This window comes from Ictidomys tridecemlineatus, chromosome X (assembly GCF_052094955.1).
Source record: "Ictidomys tridecemlineatus isolate mIctTri1 chromosome X, mIctTri1.hap1, whole genome shotgun sequence".
Lineage (NCBI taxonomy): Eukaryota > Metazoa > Chordata > Mammalia > Rodentia > Sciuridae > Ictidomys > Ictidomys tridecemlineatus.
The window spans coordinates 92,568,389-92,576,002 of record NC_135493.1 but is presented as its reverse complement, the minus strand read 5'-3'; the positions used below and the strand labels follow the sequence as shown (position 1 = coordinate 92,576,002).

Genomic DNA, 7,614 nt, shown 5'->3' with positions numbered 1-7,614 from the left:
GCCAAGTTAGTAGATAATATTGTTCAATTATATATCTTTGCTGATTTTATGTCTAGAATGTTTTTTTCAATCCATTCTTGAATAGAGCATAGAAGTCTACAACAATTATTGTTGAATTGTTTATTTCTTCATTTTTATCAGTTTCTGCTTCATATATTTTGGAACTTTACCATTAGGCATATGTATGCTTATAATTCTTAAATCTTCCCGATTAATTAATACTTTATAATTAGAAAATGTTTCTTTTTATAGTAAAATTTTGTCTTAAAGCATATTTTCTGCTTAGTAGTGACTCCATCTCATAATAACTATTTGCAAAGCATTTTTAAAAAGTACTTTTACTTTTAATATATTGTCTGTGAATTTAAGTGTGTCTTTTTTTAAAAAAATTTTGGTACTGGGGATTGAACTCAGGGGCACTCAACAACTGAGCCACATCTTCAACACTTTTAAAATATTTTATTTAGAGACAGAGTCTCATTGAGTTGCTTAGGGCCTCACTAAGTTGCTGAGGCTGGCTTTGAACTTGCGATCCTCCTGCCTCAGCCTCCTGAGCCACTGGAATTACAGGCATGCGACACCGTACCTGGCTTAAGTGTGTCTCTTGTAGATAGCATATAGCTGGGTCTTATTTTGTTTCCAGTACAACTGTGCCTTTTGAATTCAGTGTTTAATACTTTTACCCTTTATTTGAAAATTTTATTGAGATAATTGAACATACATATACTGTCTTAATAAAACAGAGCGGTTCCTAGTACATTTTGCCTGAATATCCTCAATGATAATATTTTTCAAAATTGTAGTATAATATTAAAAACTGGATATGGACCTTGATAAAATTTATAGCTCTTATTTAGATTTCCCATTTCATTTGTGATTGTGTGTATGTGTGTGTGCACTTCAGAATTGTAAGTTCTATATAATTTGACTACTGTGTAGATTGGTCAAGGTACTGAACAGTTCCAACACCGCAGGTACTCCTCATGTTGTTCTTTTATAACCATCCCCACTTTCCAGCCACCCCCACTCCTGCCCCATCCCTACCTATGGCAACTGCTGATCCAAATACTCTTTGTAATTATTTTTCTTTTCAAAATATTATATACATGGAATTATGTATTATGTAATACTTTGGAATTGTTTTTTTCACTAACAACTGGAATACTTCATGAATTTGCATATCATTCTTACAAGGATGATGCTAATCTCTGTATTATTGCCATTTTAGTGTATATGCTGATGAAGTGAACACATTTTTAATGTTGTTAATAGATTTGCATTGTCTTATTTTCTTGTTTTCTACTTATCTCATGTCCTTCTGTTCCTATATTCTTTCTTTACTGCTTTTTTGTTTTGAGCCTAAGTAATTTTTTCCTAGTGCACCATTTAATTTCTCCTTTTTTTGTTTTTAATTATATTTTGAGGAATGATTTTCTTAGTGGTTCTTCTGGGGGAAATACAGTACACATCTTAACTAAAAATAATCTATTTCAGATAATATTAACAATTCTAGTAAAAAATAGAAACTTTGTTTTTCTTTAAAATATAGTTCAATTCCCTCATCCTTTTATGATAGTATTGTTTTTACATGCTACTACTTTATATATTTCCAACAAAATAGCCTTAAATTTTTTAATGTATCTTTTAAAGCAGTTAAGAAAAAACTACATAATGTCATATATATATATGTATGTGTATATATATATATATATATATATATATATTTAGTTGTAGATGGACACAAGACCCTTATTTTACTTATTTATGTGGTGCTGAGGATCACACCCAGGGCCTCACATGTGCCAGGCAAGCGCTCTACCACTGAGCCACAACTCAGCTCCCTGCCTCTTTTATTTAAGTATGTAATCACCTTTACTCATGCTCTGTATTTTTTGTGTAGATTTGAATTATTGTCTACAGCTGTTAATCTATTGAGCTGTTCTCTCCATTTGTAGATGATCAATTGTTTTTCTGCTCTCAAGATTTTTGTTTTTGCCTTGAAACACTTTCATTACAATGTGTCTTAGTGTGGATTTCTTTGGGTTTATTTTACTTGGAGTTCATTGAGCTTCTGGGATTCATAAATTAATGTTTTTAATTTACATTAAATTTTGGGAAGTTTTTGGTCATTATTTTTTCTAATTTTATTTTCTGCCTGATTATCTCCCTTTTCTCTGGTACATGCATGTTGGTAACACTGAATAGTGTCCCACAGGTCTTTCAGGCTCTGCTAATATTTCTTCATTTCTGTTATACAGATTAGACAATTTGAATTGATTTATCTTCAAGTTTTCTGATTGTTTCTGTTGTTGCTCAAATTTGTTGAGGCCCTCTGGTGATTTATTTATTTATTTATTTTGTGGTGCCTGGGGATTGAACCCAGCGTCTTGCGCATGCAAGGCAAGCACTCTACCAACTGAGCTATATCCCCAGTCCCAATTTTTTATTTAAGTCGTGCTTTTATATCTCCAGAATTTTAAAAAAATCCTTTGAAAATAATTTCTCTTGATATTCTGTATTTTTTTTGTATCATTTTTTCAATTTTTAAAAATTCTTTAAAGATTTCTTTAATTTTTTTGTTAATCCGCTGGTTAGTCCATCACTTGGATTCTTTCAGTTTCTATTGTCTGATTTTTTTCCTTATGTATGTGTCATACTTTTCTAATTTTGGTTATGATTTTTTTGATTACCTCAACTTTTGGTTGAAAGCTGGACACTTTTGATACTATATTGAAACAATTTTGGAGTCTGATTCCCTTCTACCATGAGTTTGTTTCTGTTTTTTTTTCTTTTGCTGCTGTTGTTTGTATAGTAACTTTCTGGGATAAGTGAATGGTGCCTTTCTGGAATAAGTGAATGTTGTAGCCATTGATGTGTAGACAATTAACAAAGTAATTAAAATGATTTATAAATCTTGATCTTGTTTTTAAACTTGGTTTTCTGGAATCTTTCTGGGTTAGCATGGCTTAGGGATCATCCAGAGAATTATCAGAGGTTGTGTTTTAACACTTAGAGACAATGTTAAAAATATTGGGGTACCGCAAGGAAGTCAAACTTATGTGCTCAAAAGTTAATAAACAAGGCAAAATTTACTTCTGCAGAAGGGTGTGCTACTGAACAAATTCTGGCAAGCAAGCCCACACAAATTGGGTACAATCAGCATTCTATCCCCAGAGTGCAAGGTTCCTTCCTGGGTTCCTCTTTGGCTGAGTACCATAAACTTTATAGTCTTCCTGAACAGAATGTCACCTAGGTTTTACTGTTTCCTATTGGGTTATTTAAAGAATTGTACCTTTTAGTTGTCCCCAACTTTTTTTGTTCTCCTGTGACAGGAAAGCCTTCTTGGGGTGCATGCACTCTGACACGTAGACAGCTCTTTCTTCTGGTCTGTTGGTTAGGTGGATCCCTTCCCCCACCATTGTTTGTCAAGGGCTATTCAGGTGCATGGGTTTTGGATCTGCCACATCCATAGGCCATGGTAGTATTGTGTGAGTTAACTGCTTGTAACTTTCCATTCTGCTCTATTTCCCCTCTGGCTGCCTTTCTTACATCCCAGTTTTACATTTAAGTTTAAATATGTATTCTGAAAATGGACTACTACCAGACTATTTCTCACAGCCAATGAGAGTTTTATCCTATGCTAATGGATCTGCGTATGGTTTGGGAAATGGCTTTCTAAGTTTAGACCATTGATAAGATTTCTGCTGCCTTTATTTTCTGTGAAAAAAATCTCACATTTGTACAGGAGCAAGTAACTCATTAAGACCCTCCCAGTCTTTCCTGAGCATAACCACAGCCACACATAGCCTTCTAGACCCTTAGGGATGTGGGTGAGCTTACCAGCTTCAAGTGTCTTATCTGTATCCCCAGATCTTGTTGTCTTGCTGATATATGTGTGTGTGTGTGTGTGTGTGTGTGTGTGTGTGTGTGTGTGTGTACACATATATCAGCATATATATGCATATATATTATGGCACATTTGCTTTTCTGCTGGTATGACATTTGACTTAGCCCATATAGAAATCTCAAACTAGTTATGATTTTGGTCTTGTCAGATTGTTTGCCCCCAAAATTGCTATTGTTTTCAACAGTGCTCCTGGGTATGGTTTTTTTCATGCTCCATTCCAGATCACATCAGTCCCTCCAGCGCTGGAGGAACTTAATGCCTGCCGTGCCTTTGGTAGAATGACAGTGGCATGGAGCTGCTGGGAAGGGCCTAGAACAGCATCAGGCAAAAATACTGAACTCCCCCTGTTCTTGCAGATATTAAATCATTTTTTCTTAAATAAATGCTAATATATATGCCTTTGGTCAATTTTCAGACTCTAGAATTTTTTTGTACAGTTTTGTACAGTTTTATTGTTGCCTTTTGGGATTTGGGGATAAGCATTTGCTGAGCTCCTCACTTAGCTATTTCAGAAGTCCAGAAAGTTACTATACAATTAACTAAAACAAACAAAAAACCCCCCAGAAAATCCAAGGTAGAGGAGAATCAGCATTATTACAATATAGTTTAAAATGTCCAATTTTCAACCAAAAATTATGAGACATGCAAAAATCATAACTCAAAATAGAAAAGTGTGACTCATACATAAGAAAAAAAATAGTGGATGATAGAAGCTGTGTGAAAGAACGCATGGACTTCTGAGGCTTTGCTTCACAGACAACACTTGGGAGGCTTCTCAGAACACAGCAGTTTATATGCAGAGTTGTGCTGAAAGGGTAAAGTTTCTAAGCTGCAAAGCCTGAGTTAAAATGTAAAGGACTAGGTATTGTAAAGTTTCTGAACTGCACACAGAACCTGAAATTCCTGAGGCAGTTAAGACAATGCCCGGTACTGACCATTTAGTTGTTAAATAACCTGGACCCTGTGCAGTTTGGCAAGTAGGCACCTCAGGGCCCAAACCAATCAGTTTGAATGTACCCCCCTCCTTAGGACTGACCTATCACTCCCGCCCGACCTGTTCCTGCCAATGAATGTACTAATCATGTTTAAGAATTGTTGTTTGATTTTCCTGCGCCTCATGATGATTTGCTCTGATGTATGCAGAGTCCCTGCCCTCCCTAAAAAAGTGTACTTAAGCACTGCTCAACCCCTGCTCGGGGCTCTTGGCCGCTCTCCCTTGTTGAGTGAGCCTGGAGCCCCAGCGCGCTGGATTGGATCCTCAATAAATCCCCTTTTGCTGTTGCATGAGCCCGTCTTTTGGTGGTCTCTTCCTCCGACGTTCGCCGGACCCTTACAGTGCCTGTACTTCTTGGGCAAGGGAAGTTGGAACCTACTTCCAAGGGATACACTTTCTTAGTATCTCATCACCTTTCAAAAGGAGACAGAGCTTGAGCATCCTGGATCCAGTGAGAATGAGTAATCATGTCTCAGAAGCTTGCCATTCCACAAGGAGGTGAGTGTGAATGCTGATGTGGCTGGTGGCTCCTTACACCCAATTGAGGAACAGTCTTTAAGATGGAGACTTGAGAAGGAGAGTGTGGGGTGCATTTTTCTTCAAAACTGTTAACTGTGTGAAATGAGAGGATGGAAAACCACTTGTGAAAAAACTTAGCATTAAAAAAAATTAAGGGATATTTTTCATCCTCTGCATATTTGCTTATCTATAAATATTTCAGTGTGTGTCCATGGCTCAGCTTAGTGGTCTCTCTGGACCTCATCATAATTACACCCATGAAGCTGGATATTCTTCATAGTCAGAAGGAATAGGAATGATGGTCCTGTAGTAGTGTGAAGGGGTGCTGTATATCTGTGTACTGTAGGGAACCTCTTCCCTCATAAAGCTCCTTAAAGGTACCAGAGCTGCTACATATTCAACTCAATTGAAGCCCTTTGATGTATACTTTCAATTAATCAGTGACTTTTGCACTGGATAAATGAAGTTATCTTCACTCTTAGTAGTCTTAATTCATAGGTTATAATGCCAATGAAGATTGTTTTCTGATGTTGCTCCTATATTTATGCACTGTCTTTTGCTTATTTTGTTAATTACCTGTGCAATAATGTAATATATAAATTGGTCTAAACAGTATCATTCTAAAGTTAAAAAAACAACATTTGAAAACAGTAATCCCCAGAAGTGTGTGTCTCATATGAATGAGGGCGAGCATTTAACCAATTACCATGTGGTAACTGCAAGCCTTTTGCAGAGCAATTGCCTAAGGGAGCAGCAACTTGCATAACCCCATTTTGAAAAAGTAGATCTGTTTTTATTTTATCTTTCTCAGTTTTAGCTGGTGTTTTAAAGAGATTTGATTTTGCAGCTTTGGGGAGCACTAGTCTATTTCAGGCAATTGTCAGAACCGAGAACTGGAAGAATTCAAGATGAGGGCTCTAGAGCTCTGTAGTTAAAAAAAAAAAAAAAAAAAAAAAAAAAAAAAGTAGAAGCAGAAAGAGTCTTTGGTTTTTCCTGGCCGAGCTCTGTCCATTTTGTGAGCAAATGTCACACTAAAAGACAAATACAACTCAGAGAATAGCTTCAGAGGACAAATGGCAGGGGAGGTCCAGGCAGCTGTAACTTAGTGCTTTAGTCATCTTTAATGGAAATGGAGCCTGTAGCCAAGCCTAATATATAATGTATCATAAAACATATGTCTGTCAGTCTCCCAGGTACGATAAATAGGGAAAACACAGACCTCAAAGGGAGGCCATGGCGGGCCTTGCAGAGGGGCTCAAAATTACTTGGCTTGCTGTAGGGGAGGAATGATGTAATATATATTTTTAGTGTTTCTAAGAAATGACTGTCTCCAGCCCTGTTCCGGTGGGTGGTGGGAGAGGGAATGGAAGGGGCTGGATTTATAGAACTGCATAGGAAAATTGAGATAAGTGTCTGTTTTCCAGGTAGGTGATTAAGCTCTTTTTTAATTTGGAGAGCATCAGAGTAGGAAAGAAATGGACATATTAAACTGATGTCATTTTTCAGATTGCCCACCGCTTCTGTATCTTACTCCTTGGCTCCTCCATTTTTCCTGGTGAAATGGCAGCCCAGGGCACCCAGGTAAGGATGACTGTCTCTGACACATCCTTAAGAGCTCTAGTTATCCTCCCTCATGGGGCCCTTTGGCATCATATGAATTTCCTGCTGTCCTGGTATGTTCTGCCCCTCAGCTGGACAATCCTGCTTGGTAGATTCTTAACCATTTCTACTTGCAAGTCTACTTTTTGAGTGCCGGTTCTTTCTACAAGCTGAAAGACCTTGAGAGTAACCTCTCTGACTCCTAATCTGTATAATGGGAAGAAGAATGATCTCTATGGGAGTCAAATACAGGGCTGTTCCAGAAACCCTGCACCTGTTAGAAGAAATGTAGGCCTAACACTCAAACATGACCGTTCAGGAACTGGCTTCTTTAACAAGTGGGATTTAAAAAGCTTCTTTACAGAAAAGGAAACAAGAGTATGAAGAGAGAGCCTATGAACGGGAGAATATTTTTGCCATCTGCTCCTTAGATATGGCATTAATGTCCAGACTACAAATAACTCAAAAATCTTAACACCAAATAACAAACAAAAAAAATAACCCAATCAATAAATGGGCAAAAGAACTAAACAGACACTTCTCAAAAGAAGAAATACAAATGGTCAGCAAACAAATGAATAAATGTTCAACATCT

The 7,614-nt window shown here is 37.0% G+C and overlaps 1 non-coding gene across 1 annotated transcript; it reads right to left on the bottom strand.

Annotated features, from left to right (window-relative positions):
• Positions 1 to 1,150: 1,150 nt before the first annotated feature.
• LOC120890991 (U6 spliceosomal RNA) lies at positions 1,151 to 1,252 on the bottom strand. Its single transcript, XR_005735440.1, has one exon. It is a non-coding gene; the product is annotated as a U6 spliceosomal RNA (small nuclear RNA).
• Positions 1,253 to 7,614: the final 6,362 nt, after the last annotated feature.